This window comes from Uranotaenia lowii, chromosome 1 (assembly GCF_029784155.1).
Source record: "Uranotaenia lowii strain MFRU-FL chromosome 1, ASM2978415v1, whole genome shotgun sequence".
In the NCBI taxonomy this organism is placed as follows: domain Eukaryota; kingdom Metazoa; phylum Arthropoda; class Insecta; order Diptera; family Culicidae; genus Uranotaenia; species Uranotaenia lowii.
This window is the reverse complement of record NC_073691.1, coordinates 4,498,718-4,513,218: the sequence shown is the minus strand read 5'-3', so window position 1 is coordinate 4,513,218 and position 14,501 is coordinate 4,498,718.

The window sequence follows — 14,501 nt, the reverse complement described above, 5'->3', positions numbered from 1 at the left end:
ATTTCTGGCCTTTAGAAGCGTTTTTCGGCGATTCTGAGCTTAATTTGGGATCACAACTTTAAAATGCGATTTCTGGCCTTTAGAAGCGTTTTTCGGGCATTTTGAGCTTAATTTGGGATCACAACTTTAAAATGCGATTTCTGGCCTTTAGAAGCGTTTTTCGGGCATTCTGAGCTTAATTTGGGATCACAACTTTAAAATGCGATTTCTGGCCTTTAGAAGCGTTTTTCGGGCATTTTGAGCTTAATTTGGGATCACAACTTTAAAATGCGATTTCTGGCCTTTAGAAGCGTTTTTCGGGCATTCTGAGCTTAATTTGGGATCACAACTTTAAAAAGCGTTTTCTGGCCTTTAGAAGCGTTTTTCGGGCATTCTGAGCTTAATTTGAGATCACAACTTTAAAATGCGATTTCTGGCCTTTAGAAGCGTTTTTCGGCGATTCTGAGCCTAATTTGGGATCAAAACTTTAAAATGCGATTTCTGGCCTTTAGAAGCGTTTTTCGGGCATTTTGAGCTTAATTTGGGATCACAACTTTAAAATGCGATTTCTGGCCTTTAGAAGCGTTTTTCGGGCATTCTGAGCTTAATTTGAGATCACAACTTTAAAATGCGATTTCTGGCCTTTAGAAGCGTTTTTCGGCGATTCTGAGCTTAATTTGAGATCACAACTTTAAAATGCGATTTCTGGCCTTTAGAAGCGTTTTTCGGCGATTCTGAGCCTAATTTGGGATCAAAACTTTAAAATGCGATTTCTGGCCTTTAGAAGCGTTTTTCGGGCATTTTGAGCTTAATTTGGGATCACAACTTTAAAATGCGATTTCTGGCCTTTAGAAGCGTTTTTCGGGCATTCTGAGCTTAATTTGGGATCACAACTTTAAAATGCGATTTCTGGCCTTTAGAAGCGTTTTTCGGGCATTCTGAGCTTAATTTGGGATCACAACTTTAAAATGCGATTTCTGGCCTTTAGAAGCGTTTTTCGGCGATTCTGAGCTTAATTTGAGATCACAACTTTAAAATGCGATTTCTGGCCTTTAGAAGCGTTTTTCGGCGATTCTGAGCCTAATTTGGGATCAAAACTTTAAAATGCGATTTCTGGCCTTTAGAAGCGTTTTTCGGGCATTTTGAGCTTAATTTGGGATCACAACTTTAAAATGCGATTTCTGGCCTTTAGAAGCGTTTTTCGGGCATTCTGAGCTTAATTTGAGATCACAACTTTAAAATGCGATTTCTGGCCTTTAGAAGCGTTTTTCGGCGATTCTGAGCTTAATTTGGGATCACAACTTTAAAATGCGATTTCTGGCCTTTAGAATTAATTTGAGATCACAACTTTAAAATGCGATTTCTGGCCTTTAGAAGCGTTTTTCGGCGATTCTGAGCTTAATTTGGGATCACAACTTTAAAATGCGATTTCTGGCCTTTAGAAGCGTTTTTCGGGCATTCTGAGCTTAATTTGGGATCACAACTTTAAAATGCGATTTCTGGCCTTTAGAAGCGTTTTTCGGGCATTCTGAGCTTAATTTGGGATCACAACTTTAAAATGCGATTTCTGGCCTTTAGAAGCGTTTTTCGGCGATTCTGAGCTTAATTTGAGATCACAACTTTAAAATGCGATTTCTGGCCTTTAGAAGCGTTTTTCGGGCATTCTGAGCTTAATTTGGGATCACAACTTTAAAATGCGATTTCTGGCCTTTAGAAGCGTTTTTCGGGCATTCTGAGCTTAATTTGAGATCACAACTTTAAAATGCGATTTCTGGCCTTTAGAAGCGTTTTTCGGCGATTCTGAGCTTAATTTGAGATCACAACTTTAAAATGCGATTTCTGGCCTTTAGAAGCGTTTTTCGGCGATTCTGAGCCTAATTTGGGATCAAAACTTTAAAATGCGATTTCTGGCCTTTAGAAGCGTTTTTCGGGCATTTTGAGCTTAATTTGGGATCACAACTTTAAAATGCGATTTCTGGCCTTTAGAAGCGTTTTTCGGGCATTCTGAGCTTAATTTGGGATCACAACTTTAAAATGCGATTTCTGGCCTTTAGAAGCGTTTTTCGGGCATTCTGAGCTTAATTTGAGATCACAACTTTAAAATGCGATTTCTGGCCTTTAGAAGCGTTTTTCGGCGATTCTGAGCTTAATTTGGGATCACAACTTTAAAATGCGATTTCTGGCCTTTAGAATTAATTTGAGATCACAACTTTAAAATGCGATTTCTGGCCTTTAGAAGCGTTTTTCGGCGATTCTGAGCTTAATTTGGGATCACAACTTTAAAATGCGATTTCTGGCCTTTAGAAGCGTTTTTCGGGCATTCTGAGCTTAATTTGGGATCACAACTTTAAAATGCGATTTCTGGCCTTTAGAAGCGTTTTTCGGGCATTCTGAGCTTAATTTGGGATCACAACTTTAAAATGCGATTTCTGGCCTTTAGAAGCGTTTTTCGGCGATTCTGAGCTTAATTTGAGATCACAACTTTAAAATGCGATTTCTGGCCTTTAGAAGCGTTTTTCGGGCATTCTGAGCTTAATTTGGGATCACAACTTTAAAATGCGATTTCTGGCCTTTAGAAGCGTTTTTCGGCGATTCTGAGCCTAATTTGGGATCACAACTTGAAAATGCGATTTCTGGCCTTTAGAAGCGTTTTTCGGGCATTCTGAGCTTAATTTGGGATCACAACTTTAAAAAGCGTTTTCTGGCCTTTAGAAGCGTTTTTCGGGCATTCTGAGCTTAATTTGGGATCACAACTTTAAAATGCGATTTCTGGCCTTTAGAAGCGTTTTTCGGCGATTCTGAGCTTAATTTGAGATCACAACTTTAAAATGCGATTTCTGGCCTTTAGAAGCGTTTTTCGGGCATTCTGAGCTTAATTTGGGATCACAACTTTAAAATGCGATTTCTGGCCTTTAGAAGCGTTTTTCGGCGATTCTGAGCTTAATTTGGGATCACAACTTTAAAATGCGATTTCTGGCCTTTAGAAGCGTTTTTCGGGCATTCTGAGCTTAATTTGGGATCACAACTTTAAAATGCGATTTCTGGCCTTTAGAAGCGTTTTTCGGCGATTCTGAGCTTAATTTGGGATCACAACTTTAAAATGCGATTTCTGGCCTTTAGAAGCGTTTTTCGGGCATTCTGAGCTTAATTTGGGATCACAACTTTAAAATGCGATTTCTGGCCTTTAGAAGCGTTTTTCGGGCATTCTGAGCTTAATTTGGGATCACAACTTTAAAATGCGATTTCTGGCCTTTAGAAGCGTTTTTCGGCGATTCTGAGCTTAATTTGAGATCACAACTTTAAAATGCGATTTCTGGCCTTTAGAAGCGTTTTTCGGCGATTCTGAGCTTAATTTGGGATCACAACTTTAAAATGCCATTTCTGGCCTTTAGAAGCGTTTTTCGGGCATTCTGAGCTTAATTTGGGATCACAACTTTAAAATGCGATTTCTGGCCTTTAGAAGCGTTTTTCGGGCATTCTGAGCTTAATTTGGGATCACAACTTTAAAATGCGATTTCTGGCCTTTAGAAGCGTTTTTCGGGCATTCTGAGCTTAATTTGGGATCACAACTTTAAAATGCGATTTCTGGCCTTTAGAAGCGATTTTCGGGCATTCTGAGCTTAATTTGGGATCACAACTTTAAAATGCGATTTCTGGCCTTTAGAAGCGTTTTTCGGCGATTCTGAGCTTAATTTGAGATCACAACTTTAAAATGCGATTTCTGGCCTTTAGAAGCGTTTTTCGGCGATTCTGAGCTTAATTTGGGATCACAACTTAAAAATGCGATTTCTGGCCTTTAGAAGCGTTTTTCGGGCATTCTGAGCTTAATTTGGGATCACAACTTTAAAATGCGATTTCTGGTCTTTAGAAGCGTTTTTCGGGCATTTTGAGCTTAATTTGGGATCACAACTTTAAAATGCGATTTCTGGCCTTTAGAAGCGTTTTTCGGGCATTCTGAGCTTAATTTGGGATCACAACTTTAAAATGCGATTTCTGGCCTTTAGAAGCGTTTTTCGGGCATTTTGAGCTTAATTTGGGATCACAACTTTAAAATGCGATTTCTGGTCTTTAGAAGCGTTTTTCGGGCATTTTGAGCTTAATTTGGGATCACAACTTTAAAATGCGATTTCTGGCCTTTAGAAGCGTTTTTCGGGCATTCTGAGCTTAATTTGGGATCACAACTTTAAAATGCGATTTCTGGCCTTTAGAAGCGTTTTTCGGGCATTCTGAGCTTAATTTGGGATCACAACTTTAAAATGCGATTTCTGGCCTTTAGAAGCGATTTTCGGGCATTCTGAGCTTAATTTGGGATCACAACTTTAAAATGCGATTTCTGGCCTTTAGAAGCGTTTTTCGGCGATTCTGAGCTTAATTTGGGATCACAACTTTAAAATGCGATTTCTGGTCTTTAGAAGCGTTTTTCGGGCATTTTGAGCTTAATTTGGGATCACAACTTTAAAATGCGATTTCTGGCCTTTAGAAGCGTTTTTCGGGCATTCTGAGCTTAATTTGGGATCACAACTTTAAAAAGCGTTTTCTGGCCTTTAGAAGCGTTTTTCGGGCATTCTGAGCTTAATTTGAGATCACAACTTTAAAATGCGATTTCTGGCCTTTAGAAGCGTTTTTCGGCGATTCTGAGCTTAATTTGGGATCACAACTTTAAAATGCGATTTCTGGCCTTTAGAAGCGTTTTTCGGGCATTCTGAGCTTAATTTGGGATCACAACTTTAAAATGCGATTTCTGGCCTTTAGAAGCGTTTTTCGGGCATTCTGAGCTTAATTTGGGATCACAACTTTAAAATGCGATTTCTGGCCTTTAGAAGCGTTTTTCGGCGATTCTGAGCTTAATTTGAGATCACAACTTTAAAATGCGATTTCTGGCCTTTAGAAGCGTTTTTCGGCGATTCTGAGCTTAATTTGGGATCACAACTTTAAAATGCCATTTCTGGCCTTTAGAAGCGTTTTTCGGGCATTCTGAGCTTAATTTGGGATCACAACTTTAAAATGCGATTTCTGGCCTTTAGAAGCGTTTTTCGGGCATTCTGAGCTTAATTTGGGATCACAACTTTAAAATGCGATTTCTGGCCTTTAGAAGCGTTTTTCGGGCATTCTGAGCTTAATTTGGGATCACAACTTTAAAATGCGATTTCTGGCCTTTAGAAGCGATTTTCGGGCATTCTGAGCTTAATTTGGGATCACAACTTTAAAATGCGATTTCTGGCCTTTAGAAGCGTTTTTCGGCGATTCTGAGCTTAATTTGAGATCACAACTTTAAAATGCGATTTCTGGCCTTTAGAAGCGTTTTTCGGGCATTCTGAGCTTAATTTGGGATCACAACTTTAAAATGCGATTTCTGGCCTTTAGAAGCGTTTTTCGGGCATTCTGAGCTTAATTTGGGATCACAACTTTAAAATGCGATTTCTGGTCTTTAGAAGCGTTTTTCGGGCATTTTGAGCTTAATTTGGGATCACAACTTTAAAATGCGATTTCTAGCCTTTAGAAGCGTTTTTCGGGCATTCTGAGCTTAATTTGGGATCACAACTTTAAAATGCGATTTCTGGCCTTTAGAAGCGTTTTTCGGGCATTTTGAGCTTAATTTGGGATCACAACTTTAAAATGCGATTTCTGGTCTTTAGAAGCGTTTTTCGGGCATTTTGAGCTTAATTTGGGATCACAACTTTAAAATGCGATTTCTGGCCTTTAGAAGCGTTTTTCGGGCATTCTGAGCTTAATTTGGGATCACAACTTTAAAATGCGATTTCTGGCCTTTAGAAGCGTTTTTCGGGCATTCTGAGCTTAATTTGGGATCACAACTTTAAAATGCGATTTCTGGCCTTTAGAAGCGATTTTCGGGCATTCTGAGCTTAATTTGGGATCACAACTTTAAAATGCGATTTCTGGCCTTTAGAAGCGTTTTTCGGCGATTCTGAGCTTAATTTGGGATCACAACTTTAAAATGCGATTTCTGGTCTTTAGAAGCGTTTTTCGGGCATTTTGAGCTTAATTTGGGATCACAACTTTAAAATGCGATTTCTGGCCTTTAGAAGCGTTTTTCGGGCATTCTGAGCTTAATTTGGGATCACAACTTTAAAATGCGATTTCTGGCCTTTAGAAGCGTTTTTCGGGCATTTTGAGCTTAATTTGGGATCACAACTTTAAAATGCGATTTCTGGCCTTTAGAAGCGTTTTTCAGCGATTCTGAGCTTAATTTGTGATCACAACTTTAAAATGCGATTTCTGGCCTTTGGAAGCGATTTTCGGGCATTCTGAGCTTAATTTGGGATCACAACTTTAAAATGCGATTTTTGGCCTTTAGAAGCGTTTTTCGGGCATTATGAGCTTAATTTGGGATCACAACTTTAAAATGCGATTTCTGGCCTTTGGAAGCGTTTTTCGGGCATTCTGAGCTTAATTTGGGATCACAACTTTAAAATGCGATTTTTGGCCTTTAGAAGCGTTTTTCGGCGATTCTGAGCTTAATTTGGGATCACAACTTTAAAATGCGATTTCTGGCCTTTAAAAGCGTTTTTCGGGCATTCTGAGCTTAATTTGGGATCACAACTTTAAAATGCGATTTTTGGCCTTTAGAAGCGTTTTTCGGCGATTCTGAGCTTAATTTGGGATCACAACTTTAAAATGCGATTTCTGGCCTTTAGAAGCGTTTTTTAGCGATTCTGAGCTTAATTTGGGATCACAACTTTAAAATGCGATTTCTGGCCTTTAGAAGCGTTTTTCGGGCATTCTGAGCTTAATTTGGGATCACAACTTTAAAAAGCGATTTCTGGCCTCTAGAAGTGTTTTTCGGCGATTCTGAGCTTAATTTGGGATCACAACTTTAAAATGCGATTTCTGGCCTTTAGAAGCGTTTTTCGGGCATTTTGAGCTTAATTTGGGATCACAACTTTAAAATGCGATTTCTGGCCTTTAGAAGCGTTTTTCAGCGATTCTGAGCTTAATTTGGGATCACAACTTTAAAATGCGATTTCTGGCCTTTAGAAGCGTTTTTCAGCGATTCTGAGCTTAATTTGGGATCACAACTTTAAAATGCGATTTCTGGCCTTTAGAAGCGTTTTTCGGCGATTCTGAGCCTAATGTGGGATCACAACTTTAAAATGCGTTTTCTGGCCTTTAGAAGCGTTTTTCGGGCATTCTGAGCTTAATTTGGGATCACAACTTTAAAATGCGATTTCTGGCCTTTAGAAGCGTTTTTCGGCGATTCTGAGCCTAATTTGGGATCACAACTTTAAAATGCGATTTCTGGCCTTTAGAAGCGTTTTTCGGGCATTCTGAGCTTAATTTGAGATCACAACTTTAAAATGCGATTTCTGGCCTTTAGAAGCGTTTTTCGGCGATTCTGAGCTTAATTTGGGATCACAACTTTAAAATGCGATTTCTGGCCTTTAGAAGCGTTTTTCGGGCATTTTGAGCTTAATTTGGGATCACAACTTTAAAATGCGATTTCTGGCCTTTAGAAGCGTTTTTCGGGCATCCTGAGCTTAATTTGGGATCACAACTTTAAACTGCGATTTCTGGCCTTTAGAAGCGTTTTTCGGGCATTTTGAGCTTAATTTGGGATCACAACTTTAAAATGCGATTTCTGGCCTTTAGAAGCGTTTTTCGGGCATTCTGAGCTTAATTTGGGATCACAACTTTAAAATGCGATTTCTGGCCTTTAGAAGCGATTTTCGGGCATTCTGAGCTTAATTTGGGATAACAACTTTAAAATGCGATTTCTGGCCTTTAGAAGCGTTTTTCGGCGATTCTGAGCTTAATTTGAGATCACAACTTTAAAATGCGATTTCTGGCCTTTAGAAGCGTTTTTCGGCGATTCTGAGCTTAATTTGGGATCACAACTTTAAAATGCGATTTCTGGCCTTTAGAAGCGTTTTTCGGGCATTTTGAGCTTAATTTGGGATCACAACTTTAAAATGCGATTTCTGGCCTTTAGAAGCGTTTTTCGGGCATTCTGAGCTTAATTTGGGATCACAACTTTAAAATGCGATTTCTGGCCTTTAGAAGCGTTTTTCGGGCATTTTGAGCTTAATTTGGGATCACAACTTTAAAATGCGATTTCTGGCCTTTAGAAGCGTTTTTCAGCGATTCTGAGCTTAATTTGGGATCACAACTTTAAAATGCGATTTCTGGCCTTTGGAAGCGTTTTTCGGGCATTCTGAGCTTAATTTGGGATCACAACTTTAAAATGCGATTTCTGGCCTTTGGAAGCGTTTTTCGGGCATTCTGAGCTTAATTTGGGATCACAACTTTAAAATGCGATTTCTGGCCTTTGGAAGCGTTTTTCGGGCATTCTGAGCTTAATTTGGGATCACAACTTTAAAATGCGATTTCTGGCCTTTGGAAGCGTTTTTCGGGCATTCTGAGCTTAATTTGGGATCACAACTTTAAAATGCGATTTCTGGCCTTTGGAAGCGTTTTTCGGGCATTCTGAGCTTAATTTGGGATCACAACTTTAAAATGCGATTTTTGGCCTTTAGAAGCGTTTTTCGGGCATTATGAGCTTAATTTGGGATCACAACTTTAAAATGCGATTTCTGGCCTTTGGAAGCGTTTTTCGGGCATTCTGAGCTTAATTTGGGATCACAACTTTAAAATGCGATTTTTGGCCTTTGGAAGCGTTTTTCGGGCATTCTGAGCTTAATTTGGGATCACAACTTTAAAATGCGATTTCTGGCCTTTGGAAGCGTTTTTCGGGCATTCTGAGCTTAATTTGGGATCACAACTTTAAAATGCGATTTCTGGCCTTTGGAAGCGTTTTTCGGGCATTCTGAGCTTAATTTGGGATCACAACTTTAAAATGCGATTTTTGGCCTTTAGAAGCGTTTTTCGGGCAATATGAGCTTAATTTGGGATCACAACTTTAAAATGCGATTTCTGGCCTTTGGAAGCGTTTTTCGGGCATTCTGAGCTTAATTTGGGATCACAACTTTAAAATGCGATTTTTGGCCTTTAGAAGCGTTTTTCGGCGATTCTGAGCTTAATTTGGGATCACAACTTTAAAATGCGATTTCTGGCCTTTAAAAGCGTTTTTCGGGCATTCTGAGCTTAATTTGGGATCACAACTTTAAAATGCGATTTTTGGCCTTTAGAAGCGTTTTTCGGCGATTCTGAGCTTAATTTGGGATCACAACTTTAAAATGCGATTTCTGGCCTTTAGAAGCGTTTTTTGGCGATTCTGAGCTTAATTTGGGATCACAACTTTAAAATGCGATTTCTGGCCTTTAGAAGCGTTTTTCGGGCATTCTGAGCTTAATTTGGGATCACAACTTTAAAATGCGATTTTTGGCCTTTAGAAGCGTTTTTTGGCGATTCTGAGCTTAATTTGGGATCACAACTTTAAAATGCGATTTCTGGCCTTTAGAAGCGTTTTTCGGGCATTTTGAGCTTAATTTGGGATCACAACTTTAAAATGCGATTTCTGGCCTTTAGAAGCGTTTTTCAGCGATTCTGAGCTTAATTTGGGATCACAACTTTAAAATGCGATTTCCGGCCTTTAGAAGCGTTTTTCAGCGATTCTGAGCTTAATTTGGGATCACAACTTTAAAAAGCGTTTTCTGGCCTTTAGAAGCGTTTTTCGGGCATTCTGAGCTTAATTTGGGATCACAACTTTAAAATGCGATTTCTGGCCTTTAGAAGCGTTTTTCGGCGATTCTGAGCCTAATTTGGGATCAAAACTTTAAAATGCGTTTTCTGGCCTTTAGAAGCGTTTTTCGGGCATTCTGAGCTTAATTTGGGATCACAACTTTAAAAAGCGTTTTCCGGCCTTTAGAAGCGTTTTTCGGGCATTCTGAGCTTAATTTGGGATCAAAACTTTAAAAAGCGTTTTCTGGCCTTTAGAAGCGTTTTTCGGGCATTCTGAGCTTAATTTGGGATCACAACTTTAAAATGCGATATCTGGCCTTTAGAAGCGTTTTTCGGCGATTCTGAGCCTAATTTGGGATCAAAACTTTAAAATGCGTTTTCTGGCCTTTGGAAGCGTTTTTCGGGCATTCTGAGCTTAATTTGGGATCACAACTTTAAAATGCGATTTCTGGCCTTTGGAAGCGTTTTTCGGGCATTCTGAGCTTAATTTGGGATCACAACTTTAAAATGCGATTTCTGGCCTTTGGAAGCGTTTTTCGGGCATTCTGAGCTTAATTTGGGATCACAACTTTAAAATGCGATTTCTGGCCTTTGGAAGCGTTTTTCGGGCATTCTGAGCTTAATTTGGGATCACAACTTTAAAATGCGATTTTTGGCCTTTAGAAGCGTTTTTCGGGCATTATGAGCTTAATTTGGGATCACAACTTTAAAATGCGATTTCTGGCCTTTGGAAGCGTTTTTCGGGCATTCTGAGCTTAATTTGGGATCACAACTTTAAAATGCGATTTTTGGCCTTTGGAAGCGTTTTTCGGGCATTCTGAGCTTAATTTGGGATCACAACTTTAAAATGCGATTTCTGGCCTTTGGAAGCGTTTTTCGGGCATTCTGAGCTTAATTTGGGATCACAACTTTAAAATGCGATTTCTGGCCTTTGGAAGCGTTTTTCGGGCATTCTGAGCTTAATTTGGGATCACAACTTTAAAATGCGATTTTTGGCCTTTAGAAGCGTTTTTCGGGCATTATGAGCTTAATTTGGGATCACAACTTTAAAATGCGATTTCTGGCCTTTGGAAGCGTTTTTCGGGCATTCTGAGCTTAATTTGGGATCACAACTTTAAAATGCGATTTTTGGCCTTTAGAAGCGTTTTTCGGCGATTCTGAGCTTAATTTGGGATCACAACTTTAAAATGCGATTTCTGGCCTTTAAAAGCGTTTTTCGGGCATTCTGAGCTTAATTTGGGATCACAACTTTAAAATGCGATTTTTGGCCTTTAGAAGCGTTTTTCGGCGATTCTGAGCTTAATTTGGGATCACAACTTTAAAATGCGATTTCTGGCCTTTAGAAGCGTTTTTTTGCGATTCTGAGCTTAATTTGGGATCACAACTTTAAAATGCGATTTCTGGCCTTTAGAAGCGTTTTTCGGGCATTCTGAGCTTAATTTGGGATCACAACTTTAAAATGCGATTTTTGGCCTTTAGAAGCGTTTTTTGGCGATTCTGAGCTTAATTTGGGATCACAACTTTAAAATGCGATTTCTGGCCTTTAGAAGCGTTTTTCGGGCATTTTGAGCTTAATTTGGGATCACAACTTTAAAATGCGATTTCTGGCCTTTAGAAGCGTTTTTCAGCGATTCTGAGCTTAATTTGGGATCACAACTTTAAAATGCGATTTCTGGCCTTTAGAAGCGTTTTTCAGCGATTCTGAGCTTAATTTGGGATCACAACTTTAAAAAGCGTTTTCTGGCCTTTAGAAGCGTTTTTCGGGCATTCTGAGCTTAATTTGGGATCACAACTTTAAAATGCGATTTCTGGCCTTTAGAAGCGTTTTTCGGCGATTCTGAGCCTAATTTGGGATCAAAACTTTAAAATGCGTTTTCTGGCCTTTAGAAGCGTTTTTCGGGCATTCTGAGCTTAATTTGGGATCACAACTTTAAAAAGCGTTTTCTGGCCTTTAGAAGCGTTTTTCGGGCATTCTGAGCTTAATTTGTGATCACAACTTTAAAAAGCGTTTTCTGGCCTTTAGAAGCGTTTTTCGGGCATTCTGAGCTTAATTTGGGATCACAACTTTAAAATGCGATTTCTGGCCTTTAGAAGCGTTTTTCGGGCATTCTGAGCCTTATTTGGGATCACAACTTTAAAATGCGATTTCTGGCCTTTAGAAGCGTTTTTCGGGCATTCTGAGTTTAATTTGGGATCAAAACTTTAAAATGCGATTTCTGGCCTTTAGAAGCGTTTTTCGGGCATTCTGAGCTTAATTTGGGATCACAACTTTAAAATGCGATTTCTGGCCTTTAGAACCGTTTTTCGGGCATTCTGAGCTTAATTTGGGATCACAACTTTAAAATGCGATTTCTGGCCTTTAGAAGCGTTTTTCGGCGATTCTGAGCCTAATTTGGGATCAAAACTTTAAAATGCGATTTCTGGCCTTTAGAAGCGTTTTTCGGGCATTCTGAGCTTAATTTGGGATCACAACTTTAAAATGCGATTTCTGGCCTTTAGAAGCGTTTTTCGGCGATTCTGAGCCTAATTTGGGATCAAAACTTTAAAATGCGATTTCTGGCCTTTAGAAGCGTTTTTCGGCGATTCTGAGCTTAATTTGGGATCACAACTTTAAAATGCGATTTCTGGCCTTTAGAAGCGTTTTTCGGGCATTCTGAGCTTAATTTGGGATCACAACTTTAAAATGCGATTTCTGGCCTTTAGAAGCGTTTTTCGGGCATTCTGAGCTTAATTTGGGATCACAACTTTAAAATGCGATTTCTGGCCTTTAGAAGCGTTTTTCGGCGATTCTGAGCTTAATTTGAGTTCACAACTTTAAAATGCGATTTCTGGCCTTTAGAAGCGTTTTTCGGCGATTCTGAGCCTAATTTGGGATCAAAACTTTAAAATGCGTTTTCTGGCCTTTAGAAGCGTTTTTCGGGCATTCTGAGCCTAATTTGGGATCACAACTTTAAAATGCGATTTCTGGCCTTTAGAAGCGTTTTTCGGGCATTCTGAGCTTAATTTGGGATCACAACTTTAAAATGCGATTTCTGGCCTTTAGAAGCGTTTTTCGGCGATTCTGAGCCTAATTTGGGATCACAACTTCAAAATGCGATTTCTGGCCTTTAGAAGCGTTTTTCGGCGATTCTGAGCTTAATTTGGGATCACAACTTTAAAATGCGATTTCTGGCCTTTAGAAGCGTTTTTCGGGCATTCTGAGCTTAATTTGGGATCACAACTTTAAAATGCGATTTCTGGCCTTTAGAAGCGTTTTTCGGGCATTCTGAGTTTAATTTGGGATCACAACTTTAAAATGCGATTTCTGGCCTTTACAAGCGTTTTTCGGCGATTCTGAGCCTAATTTGGGATCAAAACTTTAAAATGCGATTTCTGGCCTTTAGAAGCGTTTTTCGGGCATTCTGAGCCTAATTTGGGATCATAACTTTAAAATGCGATTTCTGGCCTTTAGAAGCGTTTTTCGGGCATTCTGAGCTTAATTTGGGATCACAACTTTAAAATGCGATTTCTGGCCTTTAGAAGCGTTTTTCGGCGATTCTGAGCTTAATTTGGGATCACAACTTTAAAATGCGATTTCTGGCCTTTAGAAGCGTTTTTCGGGCATTCTGAGCTTAATTTGGGATCACAACTTTAAAAAGCGTTTTCTGGCCTTTAGAAGCGTTTTTCGGGCATTCTGAGCTTAATTTGAGATCACAGCTTTAAAATGCGATTTCTGGCCTTTAGAAGCGTTTTTCGGCGATTCTGAGCCTATGGTCGAATTCACAGTGAGCGCGGTGCGAAGTGCGAAACGAATTTCCAATTCGCGCAAAAAACCGCTTCTCATTGAAACACGTTGAAAAAAACATCGACTGGCCACAGTGCAAGCGAATTTTCGTGCGAAGACCCGGCTGGATCGCGCGAATTCATCCTGTTCATCCGGACATACACTGAAAATATTCTCTCAGATATTTTTCATCACAAATGATAATTTATCAAACAATCTTCTTCATTAGTTTATTTATTAAATTATCATTGCAGTTTCTGTGTTGGTTATGAAAAATGCACGTTTTTTTAGCGCGGATTTTCGCAAATAACGCGTTGGCAGTCTTGGAACAAATTCTAACTGGCAATAAACGACCGGTGGCATGAAAGCCCCACAATATGTGTATAGGGTGAAGGGGCTGAACGGATAGAAGTTGGAATTCGTTTTCCGACGCCATCTTGAAATCCAATATGGCCCCTTCCACTCAACTTTAAAATGCTGGAAGTGACTGAAAAGCACATGAAACTCCCACAATATGGTTATTGGATGAAAGGGCTCAATAAGTAGAAGTCGAATTTGGCTGTCCGACGCCATCTTGAAATTAAAGATGGCGGTTCCCGCTTAATTCAAAATGCAGTAAATAACCGAAAATCGAAAATTATGAACCATCCACAATATGGGTAATGAGTAAAAGGGCTAAAAAAAAAATGACTGACAAAAATTTAACAAAAAATTTGAGAAAGCTGCTAAAAAGCACTGAAAGAAATAAACAAGAATATGACAATTGTAAAAATAAAAAATATAATAACAAAAATATAACGAAAGTGTGGCAAAAATTTGAATAATTATTACTAAAAAATGACAAATGACAAAATTTGAAAGAACTATGACAAACAAAATAGTGATAAATGACAAAACTTTGAATAAAACACCACAAATATGGTAAAAAAATTAGACAAAAATATGACAAATATTACAAAATTGAACTAAAATATGAGAAAAATTTGACAAAACCATGACCAATGTGAAAAAAAAAATATTACAAAGTTATAATCATCAATTTGAAAATAAAATGACAAAAATCTGACAGAACTAATATTAGGACAAATATTTGACAATAATTTTACAAAAATGACATTGTTATAACAAAAAAATTACAATAAAATCACAAAGATCTGACAAA